The 19,273-nt window shown below is 35.3% G+C and overlaps 1 pseudogene; it reads left to right on the forward strand.

Annotated features, from left to right (window-relative positions):
* Positions 1 to 16,315: 16,315 nt before the first annotated feature.
* LOC111720556 lies at positions 16,316 to 16,923 on the forward strand (annotated as a pseudogene).
* Positions 16,924 to 19,273: the final 2,350 nt, after the last annotated feature.

Consider the following 19,273-nt stretch of genomic DNA (forward strand, 5'->3'; position numbering starts at 1 on the left):
AGTTTCTTTATTTAAAGGCCCACAAAACAAAGTTTTTGTTTTTACTATAGTCCCGCCCTCCAAGAGTCTGAGGGACAGTGAACTGGCTCCCTATTTTAAAAATTTGAGGACCTATATCAAAGAGAAAGGAAAAGGAGTTATATGTATAAAAATGTGTATAACAACTCTTTTTTGTGGTGGCAAAGAATTGAAAACCAATGGGATGCTTGTCAGTTGGGGAATGGCTGAACAAGTTGTAGCTTATATTGTGATGGAGTGCTATTATGTTATAAGAAATGATGATGAATATTTTTTCAGAAGAAACATGGCAAGAGCTATATGAATTAATGCAAAGTAAAGTGAGAAGAACTGGGAAATCGTTATACACATTAATATCAATGTTGTGATGGCAATTAAGTGTGAAAGACTTGATTATTCTGATCAATATAGTGATCTAAGACAATTCCAAAGAACCCGTGATGAAAAAATGATGAACAGATGAATTTTGAGTATAAATTGAAGTATAATTTTCTCACTTTATTTTTCTTGATTTTTTTTTTTTGCAATTTAGCTAATGTGGAAATATGCTTTACATGATTTCATATGTATTGTTGATGTCATTTCTTGCCTTCTCATTGGGTATGGGAAGGAGTTGGACAGAGGGAGAAAATTTGGAACTCAAAATTGAAAAAAAAGTTAAAAATAAATAAGAAATTTAAAAAAAGAATAAGAAAAAAATGCAATGAGTCAGAAATCCCTGCCTCCCTTCCTGTACTCAGTCATTTGAAAACTAACTATATGACATAGCTAGAAAAATTACAAACATGACTCTCTGTTAGCTTGCAGCTTGGATAAAAATTTATTTAAGGTGAAGAATCCAAGCCAATTTTAGATTAGGGAATGGAATATGAGGGGTCAGGAACAGAAGACAGCTTTCCAAAAGTCAAAGGGTAGATTTTCAGGAAGCCAGATCAACTCATTTCTTCCTTCCTCAAGCCCAGATGCCACCCCATTTTGCAGGACTTATTAAAGACTAAAGACCAGTATGAGTATGAGAGAAAAGGACTTGACAGGGCAGGCATAAAAGCAGTTACCAGGTAGCAGGAAATGGGCAAATAATACCACAAACTACAGCTGCAATTTATTGTCACTGCCTTTCTATATTGGGGCTCCTGGATTAATTCTGAATTCATGATGACCACACTGGCAGTCAATTCTTGATTCTCAGTGATTGTCCCTTAGATTTTTAATAGTAATACTGGGTGGTGAACTTCTAAACCAGGGGTCCTTAAAGTTTGGGGGTTATCCCTTTGATAATCTGATGAAGTCATTGAACTTCTTGTCCAAATAGTTTTAAAATGCATAAAATAAAAAAAACATTTGGTTATAAAGGAAATCAATTATACTAAAATATAATTATTGAAATTTTTAAAAAGTTCATAGTTCCCAGGTTCAGGCTCCTACCTAAAGAGTGGCCATGTCATTAGGAGATTAAGAATCACAGGTTCACAAAATGTTAGAGTTGTAAGGGAACTCAGAGATGATCTAGTTTCTTCATTTTAGTTTTTATTATTTTATTTTTACATCACCTTTATTTCCAAATATATTGATCTTCTCTTATTGCCTTAAGGGTTATAAAGAATAAAGGAGAGAAAAAATAGTTCATCAAGTGGGTCTGACAATGTATGCAATATTCTGGATTCCCCACTATGAGAAAGAGGGAGGGAAATACATTTTTTTTTATCTTTGCCTCTTATTCAAGCCTGAATAAAGGCACATGATTTAATTTCTTTGTTGTAGTTATTTCTATTTTCATTATTGTAGACATTATACTGTTTTTCTAACTTTACTTACTGCCCTCTGTTATGTCTTTCTGTATTCCTCCATTTTATTTAGATCCATCTTTGCTTAAAGCACAGTAATATTCGCTTATATTCATATGCTTCAGTTTTTTAACCATTCCCTCACCAATGACATCTCCTTTGTTTCCAATTCTGTACCACTGCAAAAATGTTACTAAAAATATTTTGGTGCAAAAGGGACTTTTCTAGCTTTAACATTTTAGTATATAACTAAAAGTGGGGTCTCTGGGTCAAAGACACAGACAGTTCAGTCACTGTCTTAATGGAATGGAAATAGAGAAACTTTCTTGAGGTGCTTCCTGTGGAGTGGAAGCCTGTACTCTGCTTTCTTCTGTCTGATCTATTGGGACACTTCTGTTGATATGTGTGCTCTTGCTCGATATTAAAAAGCATGCTTCTAAGGGCTTCTAAGATTGGTTCTTTGATCTTCATGATGAAGGATGCTCTACTGAATAAGACTGAGAACTAGCCAGGAAGTGCTGCATTGTACCTAAAAAGAAGAGACCAAATACCTATGTATCCATGTTCTCTGTTTCTATCTCTGTTCCTATTTCTCCTCTTTCTTTTTTTCCTTTTATCCGTCTCCTTCCTTGAGTACATGACTTAGAACTCAGACAACCTTACCTTTAGACTTCTAATGTTTATAGGAAGAATAAAGTGATAGACAATTTCTCCTCTCCTTCTCAGCAGCAGCTACATGTACATGGCAGCTGGAATGTGTCCTAGGAAAGGCTAAAATTTGATGTTATTCCCTACTTTGCTGCTTTTGCTTTGTAATTCTTTTGCTGAACTCAGACAACCAAATGGCAATCTCGAGAAGGCCATTCTTAGTGAGGTTCAAATAAAATCTATTCAGCTGTCCCATGGGTCTCTCAGGAATCCTTCCTACTCCCAGGGAGAAGAACATTACATGATTTAAATATTTGTCAATGCATTAATAGCTGGTTTGTACCTCATCTTTACTACTTTGTACATTGCATACATTTTCATGAAAGATTACCTATTAATCCCTATTGGGGAGACCGGAGACATGAGGCAAAACTAAAATTAAAGAGATTTTCCCTTGATTTATATATATTTCCCTGGGTTTAATGAGCTGATTTTCACTTTGGACTCAAGCCTCCAAATTGAACTTGGTCTCCTTGAGCTCAGGGCAGAAGCCCCTTGTAGATAAGTACCATTGGGACCTACAGGTAGCATCATTATTATTCCAAATTGTTATTAGGAATAATAGGAACACTTTACAATTTCGCCAACAGTTTATTATTGTGCTTATATTTCCATAACCCTTCTGATACTGATTATTCTTTTTTGGGGGGGTTATTTTTGTTAATTTGTTGTATGAGAGTTAAATCTGAATTATTCTGATTTGCATTTATCTTAGTGAAAGATGATGATTTTAATAGTATTTAATTTTTTGAGAACTCTTTGCTCATATCTTTTGCTTGCATTCATTAGGAAATAACTTTTAGTCAATACTGGGAACTTTGTTCCTATATTTTGGATATGTCTCTTATTAAGAGACTTAATTAATCTCTTATCAAATGGAAATATGTGTTGCAAAATTTTCCTTCCAAATGACAACTTCTGTTCTTTTTCAAATTGTACTAATGTTTTTCATGTAAAAATTTTCAATTTCATGTAATTGAAATTACATATTTTGTTTTTTGTAATCACTTTGGTCTTTTGCCTAACTGACTTTCTGGATAGTGATATGACATTTAAAATTCAGGTCACATATTCATTTTGAATTTATGGTAGAGACAGTTCTACTATAATTCTTATTTTGAAAACTCAAATTTGTTCTAACATGATTGATATGTTAGGGAACAGTTTGGAGCATAAATGAAAATTTCATTTGTGCAATTTCATCATGGAAGGGGGATGGGGATGGTTGGGATGCCAGCATTCAGTGGGACCTATGGGAAGCGGAGATGTCTGAATCCTATGGGGAAAGCCCAGTGGCAGTCATATTCCTTGACCCAGAATTCTGTGTGAGCTACTTGGAGATGGGGGCAGTGGGAGTATTGGATGAAGTAATATTATAGGGTAAGCAAAAAGTGAGGGCCTCAAAAGTCTGGGAAAGAGGGAAGACAGGGAGATCTCTAAAGTGTCCCTTCAGTCCATTTAACCCAGAGGAAAAAACCCCGGATGAAAATGCTATCTATGAAGGAAATTCAACCATCAGGGTATCTCACAGAAGTAGCTGTACCATAATCTGCAGTTCTTGGTCTCAAGGGGATCTCACAAATACTCCTCCTTTGACAGTATGACCAAGTTGCAGGGGGTTTAAGTGGGACTGAATCTGAAAAGCCCACTCCAAAATTCAGATTTTATTTCAGGGTAAAAAACAATTCTTATTGCATATCTTCTGGTGCAGTAGGCCTGGTCCATACTTGTCCCAGTCTTTATGCCTTCTCCAGATATGGAAACCTAGGTGTAGGCTGAATAGCAGCCTGAGGCTGAGGATGAAACCATCATTGCACTATTTATGTATATCTTAATCATTTAGTATACATAAAATTATGCTACCATTTTTATTAGATTCCTATCTTTTAAAATTTTTGTTACTGGATAGAGTTTTTAAATGTTGTCCACTTATGTTCCCCATAAATTCTGTAATTTTATTTTGAGATTTTATATAGTCCACAGATTTTTAGGAACATTTATGTTGCATTACAGCAAAACTGACTATGTGGTATAAGATATTGGTTTAAATTTAATTCCTAACAATCTGCTTTCCAGTTTTCCCCAGCATTTCTTGTCTAATAGAGAATTATTCCTCAAGTAATTTGTACCCTTAGCTTTATTGAACCTTGGGTTATTGAGTTCTACTGTTTTTAATTCCTCCTTTACTGATTTTTTTAAACCAGTAGCAAATGTTTTGGATTATTACTAGTTTATTTAATAATTGGAGCTCTAAATATCTGGTTTCCATTTTATTTTTACTTTTGGCCTTATTTCTCTTGAGATTCTAGTCCTTTTGTTCTTGCAAATTAATTTTGTTATAGTTTTGTCTGGTTTTATAAAATATCCCCTTTGTAGTTTGATTGGCATAGCACTAAATCTGTAAATTGGTAAGGGTACTTCTCAATTATTAATATAGCCAGAAACACTACATATTCCTCTTGTTATTTGTCAATCTTTTTTCCTTTCTATTTGATTTATTTATTTAACATTTTCTCCCAGTTACATTCAAAACGATTTTTTTACATTTTTTTTTTAACATTTTTGAGTTCTATGTTCTAATTTTTATTTCTTTAAAGAACATTTTGTTAAGATCAGGAATTTCAAGGGAATTAATGGAAAAAATGCAAAGGATGGTGGCCCAGCTGTACCAGAACTAAAACTATGTTATAAAGTAGTGGCATATTATAAAGTATCAAAATCATTTGATACTGGCTAAAAAATAGAGTAGTTGATTAATGCGGTAGTTGAGCTCATAAGACACAATAATCAATGACTATAGCAATCTAGTGTTTAATAAACCCAAAGGCCCCAACTTCTAGGATAAGAACTCACTATTTGACAAAAATTGTTGGGAAAATAGGAAATTAGTATGACAGAAATCAGACATTGACCCACACCTAACACCCTATACCAAGATAAGGTCAAAATAGATTCATGATTTAGACATAAAGAGTGATACGATAAGCAAATTAGAAGAACATACGATAGTTTACCTCTCAAATCTGTGGAAAAGGAAGGAATTTGTGGCCAAAGAATAACTAGAGTACATTATGGAATTCAAAATGGATAATTTTGATTATATTAAATTAAAAAGGTTTTGTACAAACAAAAACCAATGCAGACAAGATTAGAAGGGAAGCAATAAATTGGGAAGAAAATTTTACATTTAAGGATTCTGATAAAGCCTGATTTCTAAAATATATAGAGAACTGGCTCAAATTTATAAGAATTCAAGTCATTCTCCAATAGATACATGATCAAAAAATATGAACAACTTTCAGATGAAGAAATTAAAACCATTTCTAGTCATATGAAAAATGCTCTAAATCACTATTGATCAGAGAAATGCAATTTAAGACAACTCTGAGGTACCACTATATACCTCTCAGATTGGCTAAGATGATAGGAAAAGGTAGTGATGAATGTTGAAAGGGATGTAGGAAAAGTGGGATACTAATACATTGTTGGTAAAGCTGTAAATTGATTCAACCATTCTGGAGAGCAATTTGGAACTATGCCCAAAGGACTATAAAACTGTGCATATCCTTTGATCCAGCAGTGTCTCTATTGGGCCTGTATCCCAAAGAAATCGTGAATAGGGAAAAGGAATTGGAAACTGAATGGATGCTCCTCATTTGGAGAATGGCTGAACAAGTTATGGTATATGACTGTTATGGAATATTATTGTTGTATTAGAAATTATTATCAGGATGATTTCAGAGAGATCTGGAGATATTTACATGGACTGATGCTAAATGAAGTGAATAGAACCAGAACATTGCAAGATTATACAATGATTAATTCTGATGGAAATGGCTTTTTTCAACAGCGAGATGATTCAGGACAATTTCAATGGTCTTGTGATGAAGAGAGCCACCTTCACAGAGAAAGAGGATTGTGTGGACTGAGTGTGGTTCACAACACAGTATTTTTACTTTTTGTTGTTGTTTGTTTTCATTTTGTTTTCTTTCTCATTTTTTCCTTTTTGATCCAATTTTTCTTGTGCAGCATGATAATTGTAGAAATATATATATATAGAGAGAAGAATTGCACATGTTTAACATATATTGGATTACTTGCTATCTAGGGGAACGGGTGGAGGGAAGAGAGGGAAAAATTCTTAGAACACAAGGTTTTTGTAAGAGTGAGTGTTGAAAATTATGTACATGTTTTGGGTTATTTTTTGGTTTGTTTTTGCTGAGGCAATTGGCCTTAATTGACTTGCCCAAGGTCACATAGCTAGGAAGTATTAAGTGTCTGAGACCAGATTTGAACTCAGATCATCCTGACTTCAGGGCTGGTGCTCTATCCACCATGCCACCTAGCTGCCCCTGTATATGTTTTGAAAATAAAAAGCTTTAATAAAAATACTTGAAAAAAAAGAATATTTTGTTATTGTAGCTATAAAAATTTTGAATGAGCCCTGCTAGTTTGGGATAGCAGGTAGGGGACCGGAGGAGAAGGGATGCTCTCTTTATTCCTGTGTTTATTGGGAAAGAGTTTAGTGTTTCCCCTTTAAAAATAATATTAGCTTTTGTTTTTAGATATATATTTTTTATCCTATAAAAGACTTATTTATGCTTATGATTCTTATGTTCTTTTATGAATTATAGATTTTATGTATTAACATAGGCTAGTTCACATTTTAAAAACAAGATAACAATAACACATATTCCTACTTATTCATTTTCCTAAATGCTTAGTTCCTCAGTTATTTCACCTTTATCTCATTTCATAGCAACTAAATGTAGGACAGGTTTTTGTCTTCCTATTTCACAGATGAGAAAAGTGAAGACCAGAAAGTTTAAATGATTTGTCTAAGCTCACACAACTAGAAGATCTCAAACTTTAAAACTAAAGAACATTAGATTTTGGAGGAACCTTTGAGATCACCGAGTCCTATCCCCTTATTCAAGTTACTCAAAGTTTCACAGTTATTTAGTAGCAGAATCAACACTAGAACTGATGTCTTGTTTTAGTTATTTTTTTTTTAGTCATGTACAACTCTTCATAACTGTATTTGGTTATGTTTTGGGTGGTGGGTATTTTTTTTTTGCAAATATACTTTAGTGGTTTGCCATTTCCCTTTCCAACTAATTTTAAAGATGAGAAAACTTAGGCAACAAGGCTTAAGTGACTTTACAGAGTCACACAGCTAGTAAGTGACTGAGCCTAAATTTGAACTCAGGAAAAAGAGTCTATACCATGCTAGATTTCAACCCTCAGGTCTCTTGACTCACTAATGCTGTGCTTTCTGTAGGTGATAGGTAATGGTTTGCTGGTAAATGTTTAAGACCTGACTCTCCAAAAAACTCATTTTAGATAAAATTTAGATTATTAACATTTTCTCCATCACTTTCTTGAGTTTATACAGTTAACAAAACAATAAATCAAGTCTCAGTCTGTAGCTGATTCTGAAGTGTAAATACTCACACTGAAAATTTGACATTCAGTTTTCTGACATTCTACAGTGGTCCCAGCATAGCCCTTGAATAGGGATATCAAATAAATCTGTGATTTCTTTGGAACAAGGAACTCCTTCATGAGAAAAAATCTTTCTAGCAATGAAATTTAGCACTTTCTTTACAACTTATGAGTCTTACAGAGGTGCTTAGTCATTGAAGAGAAGGGCAAAGGCATAAGCATTTATTAAGTACCTACTACTATGTACCAGGAATTGGACTAAGTACTTTACAAATATTATCTCATTGAACTTTACAACCAGTGAAGTAGGTACATCTAGAGATATAAAATTTCCCCTTATTACCACTTTGGCTGCATCCCACAAATTTTGATATGTTGTCTCATTATTGTCATTCTCTTGGATGAAATTATCAATTGTGTCTATGAATTACTGTTTCACCCATTCATTCTTCAGTATGAGATTCTTTAGTTTCAATTACTTTTTTGGCCAATTTTCTCTTGACCTTATATTGCATGTGATTTTTATTGCATCATGATCTGAAAAAAAATGTATTTACTATTTCTGCCTTTCTGCATTTATATCTCTAGATGCTTACGTGAATAAAATAAAAAGAAAATCAATGAATTGGCCTTGCAACTAAAAAAGTTAGAAAACAAACAAATTAAAAAACCCCAATTCAATGCCCTTAACAGGGGTCTTCAAACTACGGCCCATGGGCCAGATGCAGCAGCTGAGGACGTTTATCCCCCTCACTCAGGGCTATGAAGTTTCTTTATTTAAAGGCCCACAAAACAAAGTTTTTGTTTTTACTATAGTCCAGCCCTCCAACAGTCTGAGGGACAATGAACTGGCCCCCTATTTAAAAAGTTTGAGGACCCCTAGCCTAACACATGGTCAATTTTTGTATAAGTTCCATGAATCACTGAGAAAAAGTAAACTCCTTACTGTCTCCATTTAATTTTCTCCAAAGATCAACCATATCTAACTTTTCTAACATTTTGTTTATCTTCTTAACTTCTTTCTTATTTATTTTGTGTTTTGATTTATCTAGTTCTGAGAGAGCAAGGTTGAGATCCCTCACTAGTATAGTTTTGCTATCTATTTCTTCTTGCATCTCTCAACTTTTTCTCTAGGAATTTCCATGCTATACCACTTAGTATTGATATTGCTTTGTTATCTATGGTACCCTTTAGTAGTAAGATACAGTTTGCTTCCTTATGTCTTTTAATTAGATTTATTTTTGCTTTTACTTGGTCTGAGATCAGGATTGCTACCCCTGCTTTTTTTTCTGAAGCATAATATATTCTGTTCCAGCCCTTTACCTTCACTCTGTATGTATCACTATGATTTAAATGTGTTTCTTGTAAAGAACATATTGTAGGATTCTGGTTTTAATCTACTTCCGTTTTATGGGGAAGTTTATCCCATTCACATTCACAGTTAAAATAACTAATTCTGTATTTCCTGCCATCTTATTTACCTCAGGTTACATTTTTATCTTTTACATCCCTCTTCCCTCCTCCCCAGTATTTTGCTTTTGATGACTACCTTCCTCAAACAGTCCTGCCCCTTTAGAGCCCCTCACCCTTTTTTATACCTTTCCCCTAATTTTTCTGCTTTCCCTTCTATTAGTCTTTCCCTTTCTTTCCCTCCTTTCACTCCTACTTCCCTATAAGGTGAGACAAGTTTCTTTATGATACCAAATATGTTTGATATTCTCTCTTAGAGCCAAATCAGATGAGAGTAAGATTCACACAACGCTCATCCCCCTCCCTTCTTTCTCTCAGTTATAATGGTTTTCTTTGCCTCTTCTTGAGATGTAATTTCCCTTATTTTTCCTTCTTTCCCCTCTTCTTCCAGTATGATTCCCTTTCCATCTCTATTTTTTTATATTATCATAATAAAATCAAATTATACCTGCATTCTCTAAGTATACCCATAACTCAAGAGTTCTTTCCTTTTTACTTTTTTTGTGCTTACCTTGAGTGAAATTCACCTATATCATTGAATGTCCATTTTCTTCCCTGAAAAATAATGCTCATTTTAGCTGGATAGCTTATTCTTGGTTATAATCTAAGTTTCTTTGTCTTTCAGAATATCAGATTCCAGGCCCTTTGATCCTTTAAGGTAAAAGCTGCTAGGTCCTGGGTAATCCTAATTGTGGCTCCTAAGTATTTAAATTGTTTCTTTCTGGTGGTTTGCAGTATCTTTTCCTTGGTATGATAGTTCTGAAATTTAGCCATGATATTCCTTTGGGATTTAATTTTTGGGTCTCTTTCAGGAGGTGATTGGTAGATTCTTTCAATGGCTATTTTACCTTTTGATTCTAAAATATCAGGTCTCTGCTCCAGCTTCTTGCCCCGGTCTCCCTATGCTGCTGTCTGGGTTCCATAGACTGTCCTTCTGCCCGATTGAAACAGACCTCTTCTGAAGTTCTTCCAAGGTATCTTCTTTTAGAAATGTTTTGTACTCCAAATATTTGTGGATTCTTTGCTTCAAAACCAGTTTAGAGGCTAAATCTGCTGTTGGTTTGAGAGAAGGTTTTAAAGGAGGTTACAGAGAATTATGTCTGCTCTCCACCATCTTGATTCCACCCCCAGAAGTCCTATATTTCATTCTTGAAGGACCTTAGGGAGATAAAGTCATGACATGCAATTGAATTGGATTTAAGAAGAGTGGGTATTCTTAAGGATCATTCCTTTACTACATATACACAGAAGCAGACTCACCAAAGTTCTATGAGTTGGATATGCAGCAAGCAGAGAATATGGCATATTTCTATATAATTCATCAGAAAGATTATATTGGCTCATGCTCTTTAATGTTTTCCATTCATGAACCCCTTTTGCCCGAGAAATTTTTATGTGGGTATATTAAATAAATATTTTTACTTAGTAAATAAATAAATAAATAAAATATATTCTGGGTATATTAAATAGTCAAATCAAATATTTTTGTAACCTTCACATTCAATTAAGAAACTCTATTTGGAGTAACAACCCACAGTTTAATAAACTGATATCAAGGACTGGACCCTCAATGGTCAGTCACCCATTATATTTGTGAAAGGATTTAAACACCCACACATGTGTATATATATATATATATATATATATATATATATTATATATATACATATATATATGTATACTTATGTATGTGTATACAAATACATAGAGTACATATTCTACTAGTATTCTATGACTTCATTATAGTAAATACTAAGCTCTCTGATGAATTAAAAATAAACAGCTCACAGAGATATAGGAAAATGTGAGGGCTCTAGTATGATGAAATACCCTCCACAAAGAAGACAAGATCTCATTGTGAAGATCACATATTTTAAAATCAGTCGGAGTCAGGAATTCAGGTTAGGGGAAAATCGTCAGTCTTTATTCTCAGTGAAGAAAGATCGGAGGTGGAAGAGAATGGGCAATAGCAATGCGTGCAGCTGAGTCAAGAAGCTAGCTAGATCAGCAGCCACACGACCAGCAGCTAGGAGTATCGAACCCAGGCTCAATCTCTCCCAGCTTCTCTTCCTGTCTTTCTCTCTGCCTCCACCCACCAAAATCGTCATTTCCTATACAACACATCAGGACTTGCACAGAGAGTGGGCAGGGATCATTCTTTATCCAATCATGTATATTAAAAGAGTATAGCCCAATTACTATTTAGCCTCACGTACTTGGGACCTCAGTGCATCAACTCAAAACTCAGCCCATTACATCTCCCGCTTCCTTTTATTTTACAACACAGGTGGTCATGCCATCCCTGACTCCTCAGGGAAATCAGAGCCCCCAAGGGGAGGTGATCACAGCCTTCCTGACTTCTCAGGAAAGGTGGTGAAAGCACTAAAAAGGAGATGATCAAGCCCTCCCTGATATCTCAGGAAGGGAGATGAAAAGCACCAAAGGGAAGTGGGGGTTGCTAGCGGGTTTCTGGGCTGAAGGGTCTTATTATGCACAAACCCATCAGCATGGGAGGTATTACACAAGCACATAGCAATAACGCAGAGGCTATTAGGGATGACTCTCCCCACAGTCAGTGTAGGCTCGATGTGGTGTAACAAACATGAATTGTACACACAAGTAGTGGAATAGCAAACAATATAAATCAACATGGTGTTGGAAAAGATCACCAGAAGTCCTAGAAGGAGGGTATGTAGACAACAGTCACACATACGCCTTCTTCATGTGAGGGCTCTAGTATGATGAAATACCCTCCACAAAGAAGACAAGATCTCATGATCTCTGAGTATCCTCAAGCTCAGGATTGTTACAGATAAGAACCAAAGATACAGGTTTCTCCCAGATCAAAAATCATGTTCTATTGCTCTTTGACAGGATGGCATCCTTCCTTCCTTCTCATTGTAGATTGTATTATACCCTAAATTCAGACTTTTTTTTACCTTCCTTTGTATCTCTAGCATTTAGCATAGTGCCTCACACATAGTAAGAGCTTAATAAATGTTTGTTGAGTGATTGACTGAGAGAATATAAAGCAAAGAAATTAGAGTTGTGATAAAACTCCTGATTAAAGTAACAACCACAACACCAATAATAACAATAATAGTTACCCTTTATAGAGCTCCTAAAGAGTGCTTTACAAATATTCTCTCATTTATCCTGTCCTAGGAGGTAGGTGTTCTTAAGAAACTGAGGCAGACAGAAGCTAAGTGACTTTACCAGGATCACATCATTAATGAATATTTGAGGCAAGATCTTTCTGATTCTAATTCCAGCACTCAAAATACCCAATGAAAACTATGCTTGTCCAAGGAATGATAGTATCTGTAGCTTCATTTGCAAGGTTTTATGGGAAATGTATGTTGTTCAGGGAATCTTTCAAAAGCAGGCAAGACTAACAGCAGCTCCAGTGCCTTAGCTGTTCATAGCTAGTGGGCCAACTGCAGCAATATCAAAGCCCATCAGTCTTGTTCTCAGCAGTGGCACCAAAATACCTCAGGCTAAAAAGGGAGGTTCTCTCCGTCTCCCATTTCAGTGCTGAAATTTTCAGTCATCACTTCACCTGAAATATTTTCCTTTTCTTAAAGTAATGTAGGGGATAATCATAATATAATCTTTTCAGGGGTCTTTTCATAAATTTAACTGTAGCGGTCTCAAGAAAAAAAAGCACATTTACATTTTAAAGTTAAATTGACATTAATATTTTCTTTAGTCTGGACAACCCACAAAATTAAGCCTCGATTTGAAGTGCTGATTTTTTCCATATTTATTTATTTTATTTTTAATTTGTGGAATAAAATGAACATTTCCATAACACATTACATGTGAAACTGTAAATCAATTATGTATAATTTTCTATTTATTTTAAATATATAGTTATCATACAGATTTTTTTTCCCTTCTTCTCTCTGTACCACTGACTCTAGAGATGGCTATATCATTATACACAAAGACGTATATAAATTTAAAACCATTCTATGTATATTTATATTTATCAGTTCTTTCTCTGGATATAGACAGCATTTTTCTTCATATTTTCTTTAGGGTTAATTTGGACATTTATAATTACTCAGTCATTCTTAAAACAACATTGCTATTATTGGATACAATGATCTCTTGGTTTTGCTCATTTTGCTCTTCATTATTTTATGCAAGTATTTCCATATTTTTCTAAAATCATTGAGCTCATTATTTCTTCTAGCACAGCAATATTCCATCACAATCACATATCACAACTTGTTCAGTCATTCCCCAAATAATGAGCATCCCTGAAATTTCCAGTTCTTTTCCACTACAAAGAGAACTGCTATAAATATTATATATAAAATATAAAGAATAAATGTTCTTTTCCTTTTTCCCAATCTGATTTTTGAAATGTAAATGCTCATATTGAGCATTTACATTCACAAGCAGTTTTGCAAGCAGATTAGAGTTGCATCTAAACTTTTCCCCTAACTTTTTCTCATGTAGAAATGATGCGACTTTCCCCAAATCACCACATCTCAGCTCATGATGATGAGGAATGGTGTCTCCTGTCTTGTAGAGCCATAAATTCGTTCTGTTCTTGATTTTTGGAAATGGCCACACTATCACCAATTCATCTGGAAATGCCATTTAGATACCAATGGAGCCAGAAGATCTTTCACTAGTCAAAGTCAGGTAGGGAGGGAAGAAGGCCTGGCTAATGCCCAAACTAAGGGCCCCCCATCTTACTTTCTTTATTCCCCACAGGCAGTTCCTTCTTAGGGATTTCAGTTAGGACTTCCACACTTGCTTAAAGTTCTGGAATTCTCATCCTTCCCAATTTGATCAATAATTTATAGATGATACTTGGGAGGTGGTCAAGTTTCCCCTACTGGCCTATCCAGTTAGGATTCTTGTATTTCCTCATTCTGGTTTGAAGGACTTTTCGTACTTAGTCTTAAGGTCTTTTGATTGACTGATTTATTGAGATATGTTAAAATAAAAAGTTAAAATGATGGGGGGTGATTTTGACTCCACTGTTACACAAAATACTCTCTCAGAAAGTAGAGTAATGTGTGAATGTCACTGCAATCAAAGCTCCCCCCTTTTCTTTTAGCATGATAGAACCTCCTAGAGCTTTCACTCTCCAGTGGCTCAGACTTTGAGAAGCCAGAGAGCCCTCTCTCTATTCCTTGGTGAGTCATCAATTGGAGTAAGACTTTATGGAGAATATTAAGTTTATGATTTTAAAACATCTGCCTAAAAATAAATGCAGTCATTCATTATATGATAACAAAAGTTACATGTTTGTAGCATGTTATAGTCACTGAGTACTTTATATCTTTATCTCATTCGATCCCTTTATGAGTGAGGCAGTTCAAGTATTTTTACCTTCATTTTATAACTGAGGGAACAGGCTCATTGAGGTTAAACCATGTGTTCAAGGTCATGTAGCAGAAACAGAAAGAGATTTAAATATATGTCTTCTGCCTCCAGGTTCAGTGCTTTCCTTCCTATCTTACTCCCTTTCTACTTTTTACAATGCCTACAAACAAATAATTTCTACACCCCGCAACACACTTGGGAAAATTATCATAGGATCAATTTCCAGGCAGCTACAAACCAAAAAGATACTAAATTTTTACATTAACCTAGCAGTTTATAGTTTTCAAAGTGCTTTCATATTTATTATATCATTTTAACTTCACAACTCTGTGATATAGAGAGGCAAAAGATTACCTCTACTTTATAGAAGACATAACAGAGGTTTGGGAGTGATTAAATGAGTTTTTTTTTCCCTCAGAGTCACACAGCTGGTTACAGCTCAGACGCAGACCTTCTGGTTCTAAATTCAGCATTCTTTTCTCAAATGGGGACCCTTTGCTCTAAATATTGTCAGTCAGTCAACAAATATTTATTGAGCACTTATTATCTAGAAGGCACTGTGCTTAATGGTGGATATACCAAAAAAAAAAAAAAAAAAAAAAAGAGCAGAAACAAATTCTGAACTTAGTAAGGTGTAGGGTAAGGAGGCTCTGATAAAGAGCCCTTGCCCTGGGAGAAACTCACATCTCTTGTTCTTTTCTGTAAGGATGGTATCCTGAGCCTCTAGACACTTTGAGATCTTGAAATTTTACCTTCTGTCAAATACTACGGTCCTTTTCAATGATATGCCCTGTAGGACCCTATGGGATAGATTTGATTCTGTCTCAGCAATGTCTTTGGAGGACTTTTTTTTTTTTAACCTGGACATCTGAGAATATTTTGGAAATTTTCTGGCAGAAAGAAACTAGAAGTTATCTCATAGTTGGAGAGTTCCAAAGTTGAAGAATTCAGGAGTTTGTTCTCTATTTTGGTTCCATTTGGGCAGGCAAGGATTAACACCCTAGGTTTCTGAATGTGTAGTTTTCTCTATTCCTTCATTTTGAGACTTTGACAAGTTACTGCCAGCAATGGGACCTGAGAGACTTCTGAGAGTGATGGTTGATGAGACAAGGCAAATACCTCCTGAGAAATTCTCTTTCCCCCCATTGTCTTCACTAGGGAAAGCAACAACTCCCATCAATTGTTCAGTTCCTCTGAGTTTTGACTCTCCCTCCTTCCCACAAGAAGGAAGGAATTAAAAGCAGGAAATTTTTCTTCTGACTGCTTTCTACTCAAATGAAATGTTCCCTTTCCCTTTGATCACTGTCCATTTCTTGTTATTGTCTTATTTCCATTACATAAAAGAAAATTCATAGTGTGATCAATGGTAACATAGGTAGAGCTTTGTGAAAAGTTTGGCGTTAGAGAAACAGAAGGATGCATCTCTGTTTCAGCCTGAGGCATAGGAAGAAAGGAAAAATGAATCTATGTGAAAATTACACATGCAATGGAGGTCCAAGGAGACAGTAGGTATGCTCTTTTTACAAACATCTTGCACCCACATAATGCTCAGTGAAATGTTAGAAACTATACTAGCCCCAGAGTTAGAGTTGCCACATAGCCAAGCTGACAGGATCTGAAACAGAATCTGACAATGACAGTATCAGAACTTTGGGAACAGGATTCTACCTGGGCAGCCACACGGTGGGTATCAGCAGCTGATTCATGAAGAGCCTGTCAGTGAAACAAAACAGAGCTGGATCTAGAGAAAGGCTTTGTCTGAACTAAGATTCAAATAAGTACTGGAGCCACTATCCAAAAATCTAAGAACATCCTCTTTGTCATCACAAAGCCAAATGTCTGTGAGAACCCAACTTCAGATACATAATCTTTGGAAAAGACAAGATTGAAGATCTTTCGTCAGGCACAGCTAACACAGCCGCTGAAAATGAATTCAGGGTGAACCAGTCAAACGCTCAGGAAAATCATAAACTCCAACTGTACAAGAAGGAAGTGAAGAGGAAGAAGTTGACAAAATAAGTGTGGAAGTACAGACATGGAATCAGTTGTGGCTCATGCAAATATATCCAGAGCAAAGGCTGTCCGAACCCTAAAAAGCATCAGTAATGACACTGTAAATGCTATTATTACCATTAATAATGCTCAATTCTAGAGTCAAGGACTTTCTTTTTTCAGTGTTTCAGAGAGGATTAAAGGAATACTGATTGGAAATGTGTACTGTTTATATCAATAAAATTGTGATTTCTTGGAGGGGTAGGCAAGACAGGAAATACTACTCTTAAACAAGTACAAGCTGGCCGACACAAGCAAGGGAGTTTATGAAGAGAGAAATTAATAACATAAATGTAAATTGATTCCTAGATTTAAGTGATAATCCCTTGAGACAAAGGAAGCCAAGACCTGGAAAGGAGGATTCTATGTCTTGGGCTTGAGTCTCTATAATGAAACTTAATTTGATCAATCAAGCATTTATGCATATAGGTGGGATTTTACATCTGAAAACAACCTTAACTCTTATATATTTTTGAGTTTAGCTAAGTAGTTTCTCAGCTTTACTGGGGGAACTTCTTCTGGGTGTTTGTTATAAAGATGGGCTTCACCCCCTGGAACACTTTTCATTTGAACCAAATTACATGTGATGTTCCATCCTTGGGAATTAATTTTGGAAAGTTTGTATTGTTTTTTTTTTTTTTCTTTTAGGGTTTTACTTTCCTGTTATTGGAATTTATGGTTTTATTATTTTTGAAGGCCATTTTAATCTTTTATTATGATTGCAATTAATAGTGACAGCTGAATTTGAGTTGGTCCCTGTCTGGTCCCTGGTTTTGTCAATTCTGATTGCAAGGAATACTATTGCAATGAATTTCCATTAGATTTGCAACTTCCACATGGATGCACTGTCTGTTCTTCCGTTGCACTCTCTGCATGCATATCTAAGCTCTCTCTCTCTCTCTCTCCTTCCCTCCCTCTCTACTCCTCTTCCTCCTTTTTTTCTCTCTCTCTCTCTCTTCCTCCCTTTGCCTCTCACCCATCCTTTTCTCTATCTTCCACTGCCTTGCCCAAATATCCCCTTAGCCAGAGCCAGCTTTTATTTTCTATAAAGTAGAATAAAACAACATCAAAGAAAGGATAATGAATAAAGGAAGGGTAACATTTTGTTTGGATAGAGAACAGTCAGCAGTATATGCTGTTAACTCCAGAACATAAAAAAATAAAAGACTTCTGTTTTTAATTTCTTCTGTCTCATGGGAAGAAGAGAGGAAAAATTCAGAGAGCTTAATAGAAGTTGCTTCATTCTCTGTTAAGAAAAGAGGGAAAGGAAAATGTCTGGATGGGGATGATTGCTTTATCACACCAACCATCACTCAGAAGTCTCTCGGGTCCTATTCCAAGCCAAACTGCCAGGGCTGTAGCCGGTCATTCTCAGAAGAAGGTACACATATCCGGAAACCCAAAGTATTTCTTAACCCTGGTTTGCCCCCATGGCCCCAAGATGGAGAATAAACTCAGAACTTCAAATCCAGAAATTAATTATTTCCAGTTCCTTTACCCCTCACCCCCAATCTCTAAAAACACTTAAGGGTCCAAATGGTGGACCCTGGGATACCATCTGCCTAAGTCTCTTTCCTCTTAAGCAACATGGGTGCTTCATAAGATTGTAGCCACCTTTGATTAGGGAAAACTTATTAACTTCTTTCCCTTTTACTATAATGGTGAATCACTCTTTCCCTTCTTTGTTTTATCCTTCTGGCCCTCGCTGGTGCTCATCCACATTCATTTCTAACTTAGGTGATCTCTGCAAAGCTAGAGCTCTCAATTATCTACTTATCTGTTCATTTGAAAGACTCCAAATCGAATGCCTTTGTTCCCCAAGGCCCCATCCCAATCCCAGAATCTCTTGTGCTTTGGCATTGTCAAGGTTTCTGAAATAAGGATAAACAATGTTATTGTATATACATATATATATATATGTATGTATACATGTATATACACACATATATATGTGTATATATATATATATATACAATATATATAATATATGTATATAAATTTTCAATGGTATTTTATTTTTCCAAACACATGCAAAGGTAAGTTTCAACATTTCATTGATTTCTGTAAGACATCGTGTTCCAAATTTTTCTCTCTCTCTTTCTTAGCTTCCCCTAATCCAGGATAGCAAGCAATCTGATATAGTTAAATATGTCATTCTTTTAAAAGTATTTTCATATTTGTCATGTTGTTCAAGAAAAATCAGACCAAAAGGAACAAAGACTTGAAAAGAAACAAATAAATAAATAAACATGAAAATGCTATGCTCCAATACACATTCAGTTTTTATAGTTCTCTGGGTGCAGATGGCATTTTCTGTTGTGCCATAGTTTCCTTTTATTGTTCTGCTTCAGTTTCTCTAAGTTGTTCTTCCTCATTTTCCCTGAATTGTTCTGCCTCAGTCCCCCTGGTAGGGCTAGATATTCTAAGGTTATAAATTATAAATGTTTAAC

Source organism: Sarcophilus harrisii, chromosome 4, assembly GCF_902635505.1.
Source record: "Sarcophilus harrisii chromosome 4, mSarHar1.11, whole genome shotgun sequence".
In the NCBI taxonomy this organism is placed as follows: Eukaryota; Metazoa; Chordata; class Mammalia; order Dasyuromorphia; family Dasyuridae; genus Sarcophilus; species Sarcophilus harrisii.